Raw genomic sequence first — 20,543 nt, forward strand, 5'->3', positions numbered from 1 at the left:
TCAATACAGGAGACAGTATGCTAACAGCCCCCCCTTGACGTTAGGCTCCACAAGCATCATAAATCCAACTATCAGATGAAATAATTTAGAACACACATATATAGAATTTACAACACACCTTCCTTGGATCTGATTTGCATTAGCAATGTATTTTTAAGCACACCTGGATGATACAGACAGTACTTACAGGGAATACAGAGACTACTGGAGGAGACTGGCCATAATCTCTTTGCTTTTGATAAAAGGATTCCAGATTAACAGGAACTTGAGAGAGTCATTTTCTGGTCAGAAGTCTCCTTGATAGTCATTTGGACAAATCTGTGGAAGAAAACAGACTTTATGGTCAATCCGTAATGTTCTTTTGTGTTAGTTTTAGGGCAGTGGGTAATCCATCTCCAGAATTCTAGCTTTTATAAAATATAACATCAAGCTCCCTAATCACTTGCAATTATTAAATATTATTCTTCAGAGCACTCATCTAATATCTCTCCATAAATCTGTTTCTGAGAACATAGAACATTCTGCCTTTGTATTTATTCTTGGCTAATGAAATTAATTGCAATATGCGTTCCCTATTCTAAAGAACTTACATGTTCCTTGAGCATTACAAAACAAGGGTTGCCTTTTTCATCTTTGAGTTACGGAGCGCTGTATAGGGACATTATTCATAATCACACAGCGCAAAGAGTCAAGATCACCATGAAGTGTTTAGTCTTCCGCTAAAAAGCCAAATAAAAGTTATTGATAGAAATGGGAACACAACCAATATAAAGTATAAAAGGGCAAATATGCGAGTATAAGCATGTAGTCAAATTTCATTCTATTTTAAAATTTGCATCACCTGTACAGTTCGTACCACAAGATGTCGACTTGCTTACATAACAGAATATTAATTGTTTATAATGATAATTTTCTAATTCCTGAGCACCAGAAAACATTGCTTTGTGTACACTGGTCACACAAAGCCCTTCCATTGAATGCATATTTATTTAGTGTTTGCCACGTAAATTATTCTAATGGGAGAATGTTGTTCCAACACAGTGTGTTGAACATTCCATCTTTCTGAAAGTGAAATGCCATTGCTGTTCCTAATTAAGCTATTTTCCTTTTAAGTTTTCCAGAGGATGATGTGAAGGGTGGCAATATTGATGATGATTAATTGGATTGAAACTAACTGTGATACAGCTGTAGATAAGGTTATTCTGCTAGTTAGCAAGTGAAAATTACAGCCATTTAAAGGCTGAGTACGTAAAGCCTTGGCTTTCTTAGTGTTCAGATAGTATACAACAGAAAAAATCCAGGAGCTACAGGAAACAGAGATATTTCAGCTATGCTGGCACTCTTCCACTTAAGAACACAGTGAAAATGCAATGTCAATTTATAAATAAAAAAATAGATGTATTATGTTAGTGGATTATTTGGTTTTGTCTGGGAACTTGATAGATCTGTTTAGCTAGTATAGTTAAAAAAATGTCAAGGGAACAGAGGTTTGGCTGAGCACTCTCACTACAGTGCTACAAAGGTACTAAACAATTACAATTGCTTCGGAAAGACAGTTTTTCAGAAGAGATGAATAGACGCTTTCTCATGTACTTGAGGTCAATGATATCAGGTAGACTTCTTAACCTACCCAAAAACTTCAGACTTGTCAAAATCCAACTGATAGCACAACTTATAAACTGCTATGAAAAAATCACAAAAATCACAGCCAAGAAGATGGTACCTTTCAGAGTAAATCATTTAAAATCCATCAAGTAAACTGAGATTCCAGATGCTGATTAGTCCTTTGTTAAAAGACAAATAAAAGTCTACTCAAAATTTACTTCCCAGATGTTTGTTTATGTAACTCTCGGTCAACAGCAACTATAACACAATATTGCAACTTCCCAAAAGCTAGCCAACAGGTTCTTCAAAGATTATCTTCTCAACACTGGGCAAAATAACTACAGTTGCAATTTTATCAAGAGATTTAGAAACAACCATAGTAGAGATCTTTTTAAGCAGTAAGGAAATAGTTTTCTGCAAAGTCAGAGTAAGTCTATCACATCTTCCTCTGAAGTCATATTTATATATACATACACGCGCACATGCGCACACACATAAAGATAAGAAGCAGTTGACAACTTGAAGTATTTATGTTTCACAGTTACTTAACTGAGCAACTCATTTTTCTGAGTGTAACCTCACACTGTATCAAGAGTAAAACCAGCTGCAAACTAAAATCAGGGCAGTTACCAGGAGAGAAACGAAGCCATTGCCAATATTTTGTACAACCATTTTCATTCACAATGCAGAAACAAAAGTACCAGATACATCTGCTAGTGGCACCTTTACCTTTAGATATGAATTACAGCACACATTTCTTCCATTACCTAAGTCAGATGGTGTTGAACATAGTGTATAAGTTCGTATTGCAAGTTCATTAACCTCCTCTTACTCCAGCAGTCACACAGCCTGACTAGTTAAATAAATTTAGTTTCACATTCACAGCAGTTCTATACAGCTATGGCATTAGTGTTCATTTCCTTCATATGCACAAGTGTAGAACCTATTCCATCAACTAAGAGATATATATATATAATATATATAGATCTATGTATCATGTTTATACTCATTTCATACTTAGTTCAAGTATTATTAAAATAAATAAAATCATTTGCCATGTATACTTCCTTATAAGCAGTAAGATTACCATGACTATAGATCCTCATATACTGCATATATATGCAGTTCATAATGCAGAGATATTAGTTACTGCCCAGAAATAAAAATATCTCGTACAGTCACATTTTTATGCAAACATACAATACAACCTGTAAGTCGTAACACCTGCTGATACTTGTAAAAACATTTCTTTCTTAACAAATAAGATGCGAAGATGTGTACCTCCCACTTTCCAGATTCTTCACTCATATGCAAAATGTCTCTTTTCTGGTTGTGGGTTATTTTTTTTTTTTTTTATTTTCTAATTAATATAGCTGCCATCACTATCAGCCATTCATTAAGAAAGAAACCCTATCCCAGTCACCCATAGATCTGGATGTCTTCATAACGCAGCATCCACGGCAGCATCCAGGTTTAGCACAGAACCATCTCAGAGCTATCAGAATTTGTTAGAAGAAACCGTGTGACAAGAATATCTCTATATTACATAAGACAGAGCTGAAACTAAGAAGGTCAGCCAAACATGGCACTTGGCACCAGGCTCCAGCATGCAAAACAGCTGGATATGAAAACGCAAAATGGCTTGACACAAAATCAGTGCCAGTCATGTCCAGCAAATCTTAAAATGCAAAACCTGTTGTTGTCCCTTCTCCACCCAAGATACTTCTACAGAAAACCACATTAGTATTGCTACAGTTTGCTCCTCCGCACTTGAGGATGAGTTATTAGCCAGGACAAATGGCAAAATAAATCTGTGGAGCTACCGCAGGACTGGCTAAGCCCTTGTGAACTCCTGACTCCTGGGAAAGGAGATGCACGTATGTGAGAAAAGCTGTACGTGGAAGGAGTTGTGTCCAGCAAAACCTGTCTGAGCTGAGCTGGCACCAAACTCTTCAATGTTTCCTGAACTATTTACATGAACTAGCTAGATTTTGGGTTGGGATATTGCAGCCACATGTTACCATGCACAACTGATGATTACACAAAAGATAATTCCCTAGGGGGGAAAAAAACCCACCTCACTTGTAATAGTAAATTATATTGACTAGTATACTATATTGATTTTTGAGTTTAATGTACACAAATAAGGGGGATCCTTACTTAACTCGATAAATAAGCTAAACCCCGTAGGAGGATATTCAACAAATTTCCTAGGAAATAAGAATACTTCCTGAATACCGTTAAGTGGAACACAGAAATACACAAGAAGTCATTAGCACAAGCTCCAACTCTGTTAAGCCTCTTGAGGCTTACAACAATTTTCAAACAAAAAGACATCTCCACTCTCATAAAATCCCAAAACACAATACAAACAAAACAAACAGCAGACTTCCATCCATCCAGATCTCTCTCAGATATTTGTCATGTATAATTCACACTCTATTGAAATCCACGCAAGAAAATAAAATGGTGATTTAGTATGTTTGCAAGTCAAAGGAAGAAAGTGTCTTGTTTTCCTATCTGCCCAATTTTCTTTTCTCAAGTGTTCCAGAAATCATACTGGAAACCATGTGTATGCCTTAAGTCTCTGTGAGAACTTGGCTTTTCATGAACTGTTATGGCTTAAGAGAGGTACAGCACCATCAGTTCTAGGGAGCTTGAATCTTCCCTATTCCACATCAGTTACAACTGATATTATCCATTAAAAAGAATCAGAAAAGGTAGAAATTTAACTACACTGCAGATTAAATAACTTCACATCTTTTATAATTGTGCTAGTCCATACTTGTGGCTGAATAACAAACTGATACCATTTCTAATGTCATCCATGTCACCATGCTCTTTGACTTTTAAATACAAACGAATTGCATCATCTTTGACACCAAAGATAGAAACGTCTTGGTACGGTGTTCACACTGCCAATTTGTTTCAAACACAACAGGCAGGCACTACTCTTGACGAAGAGTCAGTTGTGAGTTGCAGTCTGGCTGCCTACTTGAAATACATTTTCCCTGAGGCACTATGCCCCTCTTCTTCTTGTGTAGACAGAAAGCAGCACACCATGCGACTCGCGAGCCACAGTTCATCTTGAAAGCTGTATTTAGATTGCTACTTATCCTTGTTCTCCACATGTTGCAAATTCTTTGGCTCAAGTACAACTCTCATGAGATGCTGCAATGTCATTATGAATGTTTGCTTATTAAATGAAAGACTGATTTTAAATCAAGATCCTTTTTATTAAAAAATGGATATGTCAAAGCCCCGACTTTCCATTACTAATCAATTTCAACACCGCCCTTTCTACCAGCGCTACAGGACAGAGAAATGCTTGCGTCTTTGTTTTCATGGGAAATTCAGTTATCCCTTCACAAATTAGCAATATCAAAGTGTTTCTATTATGATTACTAGGACAAGGTACACACGGAAGCCTCATCATCTCTTTCTCTTTCTGCTTCTACTTCAAGTTGCACAGCTCTGTTTGACAGAGATGCTGGCCAGCAAGGGTGAGCAAGACAAGCATCTAGCGTGCCAAGGAGTTGTACAGTATGCAGCCAGGCAGCTCGCATCAGTGTTGGTGGAATCACGCGCTAAAAATGCCTCCAGCTCAACTTTGGTAATTTACCTCTACTGACGCGATTTAGATGACTATCAGTACTGACTCGACTTTTTTCCACGTAAACAATGTAACGACTCTACAAAATAGAAAATATGTAAATCCTATGATTTAACTTTACACAGCAATTCTGTACTAAGCTATACTATGTCCCAGAAGGTTTTGCTACTAGATCATTATTTACTAATGGGCTGTAGGGTAGCAATAGAACATAACCTCCAAAGGCACCAAGATGAATATTTAATCCAGAGTTTCTGCCTGTTAATATTGTATTAAGGCCTGGCTATTTTCCACCATCCTGAAAATACGATATTCCATTAATGATAATTGTGAATCTCAACGGATTCAGATTTTAGCAGCTGCTGGATATTACAACGAAATAATTCCTCTGCTGTTCATTAACAACAAAGACGGTGCTATTTGCAGCTTCAAGCCCCAGTATTTATTTATTAATAATTTTCTTTTAACCCAATCAGTACAGGGTAGGAAGTGGATTCAGAACTCACATTAATAATAATATTACAAGAATATTTCCCTTTTTCAAATACAAAAAGCAGCACCTAGGCTCCAGTTCCCTTGTGGTGTGAGAAATAAGATGCAGGCCCTTTCTCTGTTGTGAACTGAGCCAACTCTTACAAATGATAGCTCTTCACTCATCCAGGCAACATTAATTGGATATCACAGCCTGCTTTCTTCTGGCCCTGTGCAAAACAATATACATGATGATGGCGCCAGCAACAAAGCAATGGGCACTAAATTAAATTTTCTAGATCAAGCCCAGTAGAAAAACCTCTCCCTGTGCTTTTCTATGACTAGAAGACTAATCTCCAATGACTTTATTGAATATCTTTCACAGATATTCGATTATCTAAAACAATAAAACAAAGCAAGGCAGTTTATTGCCTTGGGAACAGCAAATTTCCTTCTCCCTTCATTACAGAGGTACTGGAAACAGAAATCCACTTCTTGAAAGTCCTGTAGGACTGGGATGGAAAGAAAATAGTTAAGCAAATGTTCAGGATCACCACACACAGAAAAAAATTCTTTCACCTTCCTTAAGCCATTAAGTTGCAGAAGAAATTGCACGAAGAAGTTTTCCGCTATTCTTTTTAAAAGCACTTCTACACTGTTTAGAGAGCTTTTTAGTAATTGTAACGGACTAACCAAGATGTGCCTAGCAAGAGATGCAAACCCAGCTACATGGGCTGCCTAAGTACTGGAAACCTTTTTAAAGCGAGAGTTCCACCATCTAGAAAACAAAGGATTTGGTATCATGTCCTTGATAGTTTCATTCGGACAGTGGTGTAAACTGCGGAGACATCTAAGCTGCATTTGATGAGCAAGCGTTTATCATCTCTGGTAGCTTTTGAACTAAAAATATATATTAAAAAAAATGTTCAATATCCATTTACATTCATCCTTACCTGTCACTTGGAATATTATTAATGTACATGAAATCAAACACATTTTGTTTTGAAGGCTAAATCTTCAAAACTGTAATGAGTGCAGAAGTTACATAATTGATACACGTGTTCATTAACAAGCTTGTTTTAGCTGCAGATTTTACCATATAATGCTTTCTACCTAAGTAACAGAAACAGAATGTATTTACTACTTTCATTTCCTATGAGAATATTATTATTCAAAACACATTTTATGTGACATATATGCATTTATATATTAACATATTTTGGATATTATGTGTGTCTACATATATGTATTTAATTTTTATATGCAAAATGATCCTTATGTACTTTTCACTTTGTACCATATGGTACATTTATGTGCAAGACTAATCCCATTCTGAAGACATATAATAACCCATTTGTCATCACTCTAATGTTGCATAGATGTTTGCAATATCTTGGTTATATTTCATTGCTAAATATGCTCATTTTTTTGTTTGTACTTTTAAGTACTGCCTGACAGTACAGGTGTTCAGGCCTTGATCTAATGCTCACTTCAGTAAATACAAGCTTTCGTTTACCTTAATGAAGTAGGTAAGTCCAGCTTCATTGTCCTTCAGAGTGCAAGCTGTCTTTCCCTCACTACAATTCGAGTTTCTTACTGTGTTTCAGCACGTGGCGAGTGGATGCTTTATTTCAGAAACCTTTCACTTTAACATTACCTTTTGTGAAAATACTTTCGCTTTGCAATTAAAGCATTCATACATTTCCTTGAGAAATTATTTCATCTAAAAGGAGAAAATCCATTTTCTTAATCTTTTGCTTTATACTTTTCTTCGTTAGGCTGGCACTATTTCTACACTTAATTCCAATGTCAGTAAAAGGAAGATTTTTGTCATAGAATAAATAAAAGATTCCATTCCCCTTCTCAGTCACACACAGAGACACAAAAATAAACTGACAAATTGTTGTCAAAAAGAAACAAGTAACAGAGTTATTTACTCTTTTTTTTTTCCTATGCACATCACTGAGGAAAGGGAAGAGGAGAAAGAGGACAAACTGGTAAGTATTCTGTCTCATTTCAGGATTCAAAATGTTTTGAGAGTAGCGACTATGGCCAGAAGAGCATCAGCAAGTCAGATTGAAAGGGGTAGGTAGAAAACTGATAATGTACAAGAATAAAGCAAACACTTCCAGGTACTTTCATCACAAATCTTGCAATATTCAGCACAAAATGATCTTAAACAGCAGTTCTGATGTAACAGCTGATCAGTTTAATAGATGCTAAGCATTTTGCCCTGTTGTGATGAGTGACATACAGGGGCCTTTTATTCCAGATGAGAACTATATTTTTGACCACAAAAAGGACTCATACAAAATCTCATGTTTATGCAGACCCTTAAATGGGATGGTCTATTAATTATTCAGACAAGGTAGGAAGTTACTAAGGCTTGCATTAAATACTGTCACAGTGTGTGTGTGTGAGCAAAAACATATACAGAGCATTTGACTGATGATACACGGCAAAGCTCTCACATATACTCATGAAGTAGACAGTTGATAATGGCAAAAATGATCATTAATTAAAACACAGAACCGAAAGATGCTTATCTAGAATGCCATTAGCTACAAAGCCTGCGTGGGGTGAAGCTGAAGGATATACATATGAAGAGCTAATGGTCTATGGCTGGCTTCTTCAGATCCTGTCACTGATAAGGATTTTGCTTCTGAAAGATAAGGAAGTGGCAGAAGAGATAACTCACTTGATGGGGCACTTCTCAATTTGCCTTCTGACTAGGACTACAGCAGAAAATAAATATGGAATGGATAAAATGTATTACAAATTTGGAGATACGTTTAAATGTTTCCCTATAAGATATTTTTTCTTTAAATATGCAGAGTAATAAGTGTTGTTACTTCCATAAGTGAACATGCCTTACATAGTATATTACACTTAGGTATTTACGTCATTTTGTGTACTCCGAGTTGAAATGTTACAGGTCTGGGGCGAAAAGCAGTCCTCCACTGAAAAAAGTACAAGATTATCACTGATTTTACTAAGAGGAGGATTTTGAGTTTTATATATACATAAAAATATTTATGTGCATGTGTGCATATGTATATCTATGTGTAGATGAGTCGTATCTTAAGTACAGCCTAACATTAATAAATGTATTGTTATATACTAAATTGCCCTATATGTAAAAGCACATACACCTGAAACATAGTTTTAAAATGCTCATAATAATCTTGACATATATTACCTTTACCTCTTTATATATTTTCATTTACTTTTTCAGAGTCATTACACAGAACTTTAATAAGTAGTTATCCAAAGCTTATGATACTGGGCAGAATAGTGCATAATTGAGAGAGAGAAGAAAGCACTTATTTAAAGAGCTAATTGTTCAAAACAAAACAAAACAAACAAACACCCTTTCTGTGTGCTTGTGTCCATTCAAAGATGCTGAAGATCTTGTGATAAAAGTAAATAACATTGAGTTGACTTTTAGGCAGAATGCAAGCTGCTTGATGAATCCGAGTGTGACATGATTATTCAATTACATCTGTATCATTCATACATGTGTCAAAATCCTTTTAGGTCCACAGCGCCATCCAATATAAAATTTTACGGGTTTTTGGCATATTTTTTCATGTAAAAATAAGATATTGTGTCATGTTTTCCTTAGAGACCTATACTCCTTTTTTAATGATTTATTTACATATCTTAAAGTAAGGAAAAGGTGCAAGATAACGACGATACAAGCACTCTTTTGTGATGACTTGTATAACCTACACACAACATCTGTGAACAAATGTTAACTTCCAACTTACATAGCTACATAGGTAGGAAAATAAGTAAAAAAATAATTTGTTCTACCATGCTGTAACATCCCTTTTACTCCTCTGCAAACTATCAACAGTTACATTAACAAACTCCTCAAGACTGCCATGATGAGTAAGAAGCACAGAGTATTTCTATACACAAATGACTCCTAATTTCTTTAGGTTAGAGTCTAACTAAATAATTAAAAAAAAAAAAACCAAACCAACCCACAACCAAACAACAAAAAGTGGCCATCGTATTTGGAAAAATAGTTACTCATGCTTTAAAAGCAATTTAAAAAATAGAAGACTAGTTCTTTAACAATTTATTAACTTTTTTATTTCAGATTTTTACAGTTTGTTTTTTTTTTAAAGCTAATTCTAGAGATTTAGAGAGGCAACTTTAACCTTGCCTTTCAAATGGAAGAACTGTAAATGTATACCTACGAAAAGGAGATAAAGGAAAGAACAGGCATTTAAAATTTAAAAGCCAACAAAAAAATTCCCCAATTCTCCCTCCAGAAAATTATATCCATAAAGCAAATTATTTTTATTTAAAAAGACAAGACCAAAATGGAACATGTGACTGACATTGCCAAAACTGTCTCTTTCTAAAACTGGAAAAATACAAATCCTACCAGCCACCACTAAAACAGATGCCAAAAGTGAGGCTTGATCATCGGTTTAGGTGAACGTACAAGGAATATTTTGTATTTGCCCTCCTCACTAGGAATGCAAGGGGGAACAAAAAAACCACAACCCAACCCAACCCAAAATCAAAAAACCACTAAGTAATGTGCTAAAATCTCTGAATTGCTGTAAGAATGCGAGCACTGAACTGAACTTCTCTAACAGTTCAAACGTTATGCAAAAGCAAAGAATAAATCTGTAGCACTGATGACAAATTTTTTAATATAACTAATAAACAGGTACCATACAGAAGCACTAATCTGACACTGCAAAAAAAATTATAAACAGATTTTTTGCCTCCCTCTCCAGAATGCACATTTCTTTAAACTGCAAATAAGAATCGGTGATGTCTTCCCCTCACAAAGCTTGGGACCTTTAGTGCCTTGCTCTCCTTTTCCCAGGGTGGTACAGAGCTCTTGTTGCACCATTCATTATTGATATGAAGTTGGCTTGTTGGAACAGAGTATTACTTCTTATCTGTCCTTGAGATGTGTATGTATGCATCTGCTGGTCTCTCCTATATGTAGTTATTACACGAATAAGAAATACTGACTTCTGTGCTATCACTGGAGCTATAATCAATTGCCTGCTGAACGGTTGTGGAACACAAGCTAAAATCTAATTAATTTTTTAAGGAAATTATCAATAGGAATGCTACCAGCTATAGACAACACGTCTCAGCACTCCCAGGAAAGACTGTTTAATACACCAAAGAACAGAGACACACACGCACACCTCCCAGCCAGAGCAAGGAAGATGTATCCATTCCCTGCTGACAGCTGCTGGAGACTTACCAAAAGCACAGGAGAGATTCATTAAGGTAGCTTCTGCCAGAGAAATGCCATGAAATGAATGGCTAGCCCATGTCAGAAGCAGAGAGGTAGCATCAAAATAAACACCTGAAGCATTATTCTTTCTCTTTTTAAATCAAAACTCTTTCATGGTAAAAAAATTCCCAGGCAGGCAGAGGTTTCAATGAGCCACCCCAGTAACTGGGGATCTTTTATGTTTGCTTTCCCATTTGAAAGTTGAAAAACCTAGTCTTATAAACTTAAACACGCCAGCCCAACCCATCTTCATAACAGAAGTTCACTTTGGGTACAGAGGCATCTTCCTTTCAAGGAAAACTGAATATTTTGACCTGGAACTGTGACACTGTAATCAAAATAATTCAAGAGCAAACATGTAAAGATTTTACCGATCTCATATTCAATTCTGTACGAACAACCAGTGATGTTAATGGTAGCATTACTGAACTGTAATAGCAAAAAGCAAAATGAAAGATCAGGTGGCATTTTTCTCCAGACGTATACACGGCACAGTGCAATTTGATCCGCTGCTTACACTGCGATGCCCTCGGGATGAAGGCCTTTTCCGTGGCTACACAAATTGCAGCACAGCCTGACCCTTGGCTCTGACCTGGATTCCCAGTCACCACTAGAAATGCAGCGATCGAGCGAACGGGGGGTGTAACGCTCCCTGACTGCACCCCACCGGCGCGGGCTGATCCTGCGCGCTGCAGGAGGAGAGCTGCGGAGGCTGCGCCATGGGACCTTGGCAGCACGAGGACCACGGCAGCCGCTCTGCTACGTGGCACACGGCTGGTGCTTCATGCTTGCTCTTACATTTAGTTGCCTGTGAGGCACGAAGGACCCATCTTAAATTCAAGAAGACCAAGAGAGCAGGATCCAAGCAGCAAAATACAACAGACAATTGGGGGAATTTCTTTACCTTAGCTACTACACTGGAGTCAAGGGTTCAGCCACCCACCCCACCTGGCACAAACTTTCTATTGTTGCTAATAGAAAGAAGCAGCTGCACAGCTGTTGCTTCACAATCCTGACTACAGACATACCAGCCAAATCATAAAGGGATGCTTAAAATTGGCCAGCTCAGCTACGGAGTTGTGCTGGTTTTGGCTGGGGTAGAGTTAATTTTCTTCACATTAACTAGTATGGGGCTATGGTTTGGATTTGTGCTGGAAACAGTGTTGATAACACAGGGATGTTTTTGTTATTGCTGAGCAGTGCTCACACAGAGTCAAGGCCTTTTCTGCTCCTCACCCCACCCCACCAGCGAGGAGGCTGGGGGTGCACAAGAAGCTGGGAGGGGACACAGCCGGGACAGCTGACCCCAGCTGACCAAAGGGATATTCCATACCATAGGACGTCATGCTCAGCATATAAAGCTGGGGGAAGAAGAAGGAAACGGGGGACATTTGGAGTGATGGTGTTTGTCTTCCCAAGTAACTGTTACATGTGATGGAGCCCCGCTTTCCTGTAGATGGCTGAACGCCTGCCTGCTGATGGGAAGTGGTGAATGAATTCCTTGTTTTGCTTTGCTTGTGCGCGTGGCTTTTGCTTTACCCATGAAACTGTCTTTATCTCAAGCCACGAGTTACCCTTCTGATTCTCTCCCCCATCCCACTGGGGCGGGCAATGAACGAGCGGCTGTGTGGGGCTGAGTTGCTGGCTGGGGTTAAACCATGACAGGAGTACATTATTTGTCCCCCTCTGGTGCTTTCTGAAACTGAAATACATTGTTGTTATGTACCCACTGACGTATACAAATAGGTGGTTCAGCAAACAAACATTTTGTTTGAAGTTGTTCTGTTCTAAGCTAATAGAGAACAGCAATTGATTCCTTTCCTATTTATTCGAGCATTATGGAACTATAATACATTACTAGCCTGTTCTGAGCATAAGAAAATTTCTTGGATTCATGCTGGCAGTAAGTGGCCCTTTGAGGATTTGGGTGTTTTGCCCCCCAGACACTCTCCTTTTTCTTCTGGTTGATCTAAATCTTATCAATTTCTTCCTCTTAAGTAAAAAGCAGTCCAGCTCTCAGATGGCTTGTGGTTTCTGAGATTGAAGTGGAAGGAGAATGACAGTCTGTCCATCTCAAAACCTATTTCTGAATTCATTCATGAGCCCTCATTAAAGATGTAAGAGAATTATGAAGGCAGAGAAATAATGAAATAGGAGTCTTTTCCAAACTGGTCCTGCTATCCCACCACACTCAAATATCTGATATCCATTGTGACACACTTTCTTCCGCATTGATGAATTTTAATTTCTGTTGCTCAAGGGTAACACTTCAAGAACAGCGTGAGTGGTCATTGTATCACATACATATTAGAGTCTACCTCTCTTTAAACTAGATGCCTGAATTAATAAGGTCCTTTTCCTGTACTGTGCTGCCATACTGGCAAATACTTTCTGACTGGGTAAAACTGAAGTGCAAAAAAGTGCTTTCCCAGCTGTCTTGTGAAGTCAAGATCAGAGAATAGCATGCAGGCTTTTGATACTTCATGTCGGGATGTGCATTCTCCAGAGCTCTCCATATTGCCGATGGAGACCACGTTCCTTGACAGCCTTCAACTTGGCGAGGGGCAGAAAGACTCCTGCCTCCCCCCCCCCCAGTGCACCCCACCCCCAAACAAATCACAAAGCACTACCATCACCCCCAACAGAGTATTAAATAATATGTTACTTTTGCCAAATGCAGTACAGACTTAGCCTGGTCAAGGCCAATTCGCCCTGCTTTATATACCTCTATAAACACTTGGAATGATGCTTCAGAATTCATAACTGCAATTACTAACAGTTTGACCCCTACAACTTTAACCGCCCTCTGCTTTGAAGGCAGAATATACTCAACACTGAAGATGGGACCTGATTTGTTAATATTGGCTTCAAAAGACAGGCTGAAGTGTAATGATGTTCATTATCTTTTGCTGAAGATGCAAAACTGGACATCTACCAAAACAACGTGCATGACCTACTGACTTAAAGCAACCTAGGTTTTTTACTTTACTGAAGAGTAATAACTTTGTCATACACTAAAAAAGTTAAAGTATAAAAGACAAAAAAACTTTAAGAGGTTTTTAAGAGCAAAAATGTAACACTATTTCTTCACAATAAATTAACTTATTAGATGATTATATCATATTTTCTATTTTTTATATCAACGAATCAAAACGCATTATTGTGCTACAGAGCTGAATATTCTGTCTGAGCACTATCTCAACAGATGAACTCAAACGTTAGTGCAAAATACTTAAAGAAAGATGTATGCCCATTTCATTATGCTGCAGCAATCTCTTCGTGAGTTGTCAAGACCAAAACTGTCAGTCCATGTCACAGAGGTACTCAAAGGACTAATTTGCTTGGGTAAAATGCTGCTGTACAGTTTTCTAAACCACCTTTTCTAAATATAGCTTGGGTATTCCAGCACAGCAATAAGTTTGCCACATAGAAGTACGTTAACTGTGCAGAAGCTGCCAGTAAGTTTGCTTTCTAAGTGATCAGTCAATACTGCCTGATAAGATCACATCAGCAACAAGGCCAGCCTTTCAATATTAACCAATTTTATATCTTACCTTTTCCTAGGTGACTAGCTGCGATGCCAGGCGAAAGGGTGATGGAGAGTTCAAAACATGAGATAAATGATAGATGCCTGCAAATTTAATTAGCAAACAAAAATCCAGGGATAGCTATTCTTTAGTGGAAAGACATAAGCCCTGGCAAGGTATCTGTGGGTTCTCCTATCCTGACATAACAAGGGACACACTGGCAAGGGGAAGAGAAGACCTAGATTCTAAATTTCTCCCAAATATGGGGAAAAACTCTCCCCTGTCCCCTAGCTGGTTTGCCAGACTGGTCTTTGCTTGAAGCTACTGCTATGCTCCAGCCACCTCGCTCACATGCACACAAACATACACAGACAGAGTGAGGCATGTCTGCCTAGGAAATACCTCCCCAGACCTATGTCTGGTCCATCAGCAAGCTCAGTCTGTTTACTCGGATCCATTTCTTCAATTAGAAGAGCTCTATCATCCTTGCAGCTAAGCCATGACTCAGTTTTGGAAGACAGGAGATGGGGCGGCGGGGAGGGAAGGAGAAAAAAAGCTGTGTAGGGAGGAGGAAAAAAAAAAATCTTTAGAAATGATTGCTAAGAAGTAGTCCTTTCAAGGCAGGTTAAAGTCCTGTATCATTTAGCACTGTTGCACCCACAATACAAAATTTGTTCAAACCTGCACTGTCAGGTCCCTTGTATAACTAACTTGTTCATCTGTGGACCATCTATCAAGGTACATTGTTCTTGAGATGCAGATAATATTCTTTTAAGACATAGTATCCTGACTGATGTTTTTTCAAGTATGGTTGGACAGATAATACTAATATATTCTTGGTAAAGCGCACACTCTTACTTTAAGATTCCCAGATTTCTTACCCTCTCTAGAAATTTGAATTACATACCAATTATTTTTAAAAAAGTATCTATACAACACATTTTTTAACTACGTGTTATTAATATTTTAACAATATCTAATTGCAGCAGTGTTATTCTATGTGTTTTAAATTTTATTCCTTTTCAGGTGACAGCAAGCAGCAACGAAAAAAAAGTTATGTTTGAATAATACATTTACATTGTTATTATTTAGCATGTTCTTCAGTGCTCTCAGAACCTTAACTGTTGGCAGCTTTCTGGAAAGCCAGTTTTGTTGCATGTACCAAATACTAGAAAGACAGAGATGTATTAAAATTTGAGATTGACAGACAGCTGGCCGGATTTAAAGGGAAAGTAAGTAGAGTGGTGGTAGCAACTATGTGAACTTAATAGCAGAAAAGTGAGAGTCGTGGGATATCTGGGATCAGATCAGGCTTTGTCAACCAGATGATATTCCACCTTTAAGGCCATCAGGGCTCCCGGTCTGGTAAGGAAACAGAAGATTTAAAACCAGCTCTGTCTAGTGTTAAGGGAGCCAAAAGTAATTTGAGCTGGCAGAAGGATTTGTAAAATTGCATCAGTTTAGGATAAAGTTTGGCCTGCTCTTCCCAGCTAGTTGAGAAATAAGGTAATGCAGTGAGAACATGCAAATGCTTTTTTCTTTGTCTCTCTTTTTAAATTATTCTTACGTTGGTTTTCAGTTTGCACATACTTAGTATGGATCGGCATGCCTATGACTATTTAATGCCATTCCTGTTCTTTGTAGCTATGGTTTTGTTTTTCCTTACTGAACACCAAATGAAATCGAATAACGATCACTCCAAAGTCACCCTATGGAAGAAAGTACACAAGTGTCAGATACTCTCGCAGTTGCTGATATGCAAGTGTACTGAGGAACAGAGTTTTTCATACTGATGAGGTCACCTCATTTACTTTATCATGGAGTCACTGTTACAGTAGGATAGTTGTATTACGTCAATAATTTTAATTGCAGTGGTACCGAGGTGTGAACGAAGTATTCCCCTTCTTAGGGATTTACATTTCAGGGAACAGGTAAATCAGATGAAACACAGAAAAAGGAAAGCTGGTAGAATTAATAAAAGAGATTACCACTGGAATATAGTCTCCAAATAATTAATTCCACAATTTCAATATTAGAATTCATTATCTTACACGACCCTCTAAAATTATCTGCATTTTTTGACCCTCACAGAGACTGAAAAGCCCTTCCTTTCGGTCATATATTTGAGAGACTTCTGTAGGATTTTGAGATTTGCATAGATTCTACATCATTATTCCATGCCAACTAGTTGTTTAAATTTTTAGTCTGTTGCTGATGACTTTAAATAGCACGTTTTAAAGTTTCCCTTGCAGACAGTTTGCACGTGTTGACAAGTTTTTCTCAGATATCTTGCTATTACTTTAATCATTCCTTGCTATAAGTAAATTAGAGGACACACTATTTTCTTTAAGAGCTAGCCATCTAATTTAATATCAGTAAGTAGCAACTAGCAAGTGCAGTGATGACAGTAGGTCTCTATTTCACACAGTCCCACCGTTGTTCCTTGCCCCTCCTTCACACTTCAGCTTCTCTGCAGGTAGCATATTTGACAAAAGTAAAAGAAAAATGCTGAAAGAGTGCTTCTACTTAACTCCTCTGTCTAAGCAAGGAAGAAATTGCTAAAAAAGTGTCAGAACTTTCCCTAGGAAGGTACTGGAGCTATTGGGAAGCCTAGAGAGTAAGATTAAAAATGACCCAAACATAAGGGATAGCATTCACTAAGAATGACACAGAGATTAAAGATAATGTCAGGTATGGTCTCAAAACCAAATAAATACTTTTTTGTATTGAAAACATAGGCAAGGATATTGCTGATGATCAAAGGTAAGACTGCCAGGGGAAATATTAGACAGTGAACCTATATCCTGAGATAAGAGCAAAATCTCCGAATTAAAGTTGATTAAACAAGGAACAGGGAACGTGCTTACAGGAACTTCTAGTAGTATTAAGAGCAGAACAATAACATGTAACAACAGGGAAATGTAGATCTTGTACCTCTCTTTAAGAAGGAAGAGAAAAAGAAAACAACAACATTAGGCAAGCAAATTTAAGATCCTTAGTCTTATCTCAGTTGACCAAAACTCCATCCCTCAAAACTTGTGTATAAAAGACAGGCATCTTGTTAATGGAAGTTTTGTAAACTTGTGTTGAATTTTATTGAAAATAGATTGTTCCAGACTAATGCAATAATTTCTTTATAAACAAGATAAATTGAAACTAAGTTCAGATAAATTACTGTATGCTCAATATAGCATTACAACAAAAATCATGAGTTCAGCTATAAAAGACAGGTTGTAGTACAAGAATTGTAAATTATGTAAAGAATTAACTAAAGAAAAATAACAGTGATTTGCACTGGACTGAAAGAAAGTTGTTCAAGTACTCCTCCAAGGATGAGTCTCGGAACAAATATTAATTGGTTAATGTTAACAATTTTGTGGGAGAAAAATGGAATGGACTTGTAAAGGGTGTTGATCAGGAGAAATTATCAAAATAAAGTTGGATGTAATGGTAAATAACTCATGGAAATGATGGGAGCAGTAAAACTGTGATGATATTCAGTCAAAATGCAAGATCATTTATTCATCAATTCAAAGCATTTCTAGTTTTAGATATGAATTATTTGGAAGTGACAAAGGAAGACAGGGACTTGGGTTTCTTTTTCAGACTGACTGAGCTATTAATTCAGTGTAGCTGTGGGAGAAACAAATACAGTCTTGTGAGGTGGCAGATGATGTATTTCCATTTTATAAAGTATCATTAATGTCATAGTACAAAAAACCTTGTGAACCAAAACAGTTTAAAACAGTGACATCTACCCTGCCCGTAGCACTGAGATAATGAAAATACGCCTCTTAGAAAGCAGAGAACTTAGTCAACTACTACGCTGTCACTTTTCAATAAGTAACAAACTCATTAAAACTAAAGATGATAAGGCAATATATTCCTATGCCTGAAGAACTTCCTCACATCAATCTGAGAACAGAAACGATACCTTCGTTATGAATCAGCATAAGCTTCAGCCAACAGAAGGCAACTGGACAAAGTTAACCCATTTGGCTGCTATTATGTGCCTCGTATTTAGATCTCGAGGACAGAATTTCTAATGAAGAACCTCTACCTGAATAGCGATCCATCATCAGCTAACATATCTAATGGCCTAGAGCAAATTGCTGATTCAACTGTTGACCTTATATATCTCAAATGATTCTTTGCTATGTTACTTTTCTATTGCTGTCATCATTGTATAAAGCTCATGTTGCATTTAGAAAGACTGCACAGAGGACTACAAAATATAAGTTATCTAATTAGGTATTTCTTTGTTGTAAGTGTTCCATGTGTAAGCAGACATCCATCTTGAAAGCCTGTTCCCATCTAATTTCAGTGGAAATGTTGCTATCTTCTTTCATGCAAGAAGGCTGGGACCTCTGCATTTTTATTGCACATTCCCTGGTCTGCAGGGCTATAAAATCTGTTACCTCAAAACTCCAAAGGATTAAGACCAGAAGCCAGTTAGAATGCTACACCATGGCAAACCAAAACAGGGTTAGCATAATCATCACAATTAACACTTGGCATTTAAGGTACAACTTCTTAATATCTCATATTACACTATACATTAATCCTTTTTTGTTTTTCTATTTACATCAAGACCGCTGAATAAAAATTAAAAAGTACCTTTATGGAAAGGACACAACTTTAATGTGGCCTGGCAACAGTCATATTCTTTCTACTTATGAAAGGAAAAAAAAAAAAAAAAAAAAGCAGTATTTTCTGATTTTGCACAAATGTTTCGAAGCCTTTCTTTCTGCTGTACCATGACAACAGCTTCTCACTGTTCAACATCTACTACCTCACCATAGGGAAAAAAACTAACAACACAATTTTATCATTTGGATTTCCATCACTTTCTGTCCTCCCATATGTGCATTTCTCAGCAAGTTCTCAGCGCTCAATCCTTTTGCCAAAAGCTACCAGCTTGCAACAAAGCTTTGTCTCAGTCACCATAACAAAACAGGGGATCAAAGTAGGAAAACTAGCCAAAGCTGCAGCCACAAGCTTGACTTCCTATAGGCTCTGCACATTTGTCTGGATCCTCTGTCAGAATCTAGCTGGGACAAGCTGGCATGATGCCACCTGCGGTACTGGGTACCATTTTTCAGAAATCAATAAAAAAAACGTTCTGTAACAGGAGCAAGAAGCACAAGCACAACTTGGAAAGTCCTAACATCGACCTTGCGTGACCTCTTCATCTAATGCTGTGTAATTACAACACACTCTTTCCAAATATGTCTCCTTCTCACCTAATTATAGCATTGAATAGGAAATCTCATGGCAGCCCGGAATCAGACAGGGGAAAAGGAACTGAGGGTTTAATCACCAACCTAAAGGCAAAAGCAGTATGTTATGCAGCATGATTTTGAAAGTAGTTCTACTGATTCCCTATCAGGGGTTAGACACCTGAAGTCAGGTTTATTTATGGCATAAATCAGTACGCTTCAATGGAGATAAACTTGGGAAGAATTTGGCCTGGTTTAAACTGTAATTCAAAACTGAAAAATCATCCTGGAGAGATCCAGAGAATTTCAGTTTCTATCATCTTTACATTGTCTTTTCAGCACTTCCTGTTATTTACTTCTGTAAGACATGAAGTTAATAGCCAGCCTTCAAAGACAAGGACATCACCATTCTAAATGTAACCTAACAACAAGGACACGCACATAGAGCGGTATGTTTCTGTATGATTTTTTTTATGTTGCCTCTTAAAGTTTTGGAAAATACAGCACTATTTACCAGTTAAATCAGTATACTGATTATAAAAGTAGTTCATATACAATTGTATCTGCACTTTTTAAGTAATCGCACTATTATTCGGCATTTAAAAATATCTGACACTTGTGATATGCAGGGAATTTTCTAAAAAGTTTGACTGAAGGGAAAGGGAGGGAAGGAGAGAGGGAGGGAGAGGAGCATAATTTTTTTTTTTTTACCCAATAGTTTGGCATCAGCTTTCATCTTAAAAAATGAACATAAGAAAAAAGAAATAGTCTCACAGATCTTTTAAGGAAAAAAAAAGGCACAACGTTTTAATAACACCAACTGGAGGCCT

At 37.4% G+C, this 20,543-nt stretch overlaps 1 long non-coding RNA gene across 1 annotated transcript in view; it reads right to left on the reverse strand.

The window, feature by feature from the left end:
* Nucleotides 1–20,543, reverse strand: part of LOC127016039 (uncharacterized) — a 50,087-nt gene that overhangs the window by 1,974 nt on the left and 27,570 nt on the right. Inside the window, exon 2 of the long non-coding RNA XR_007766426.1 lies at nt 188–318. This is a non-coding gene — a long non-coding RNA (uncharacterized LOC127016039). The remainder of the gene's footprint in view (nt 1–187; nt 319–20,543) is intronic.

The sequence above is a fragment of the Gymnogyps californianus genome, chromosome 4, assembly GCF_018139145.2.
Source record: "Gymnogyps californianus isolate 813 chromosome 4, ASM1813914v2, whole genome shotgun sequence".
Taxonomy (NCBI): Eukaryota; Metazoa; Chordata; class Aves; order Accipitriformes; family Cathartidae; genus Gymnogyps; species Gymnogyps californianus.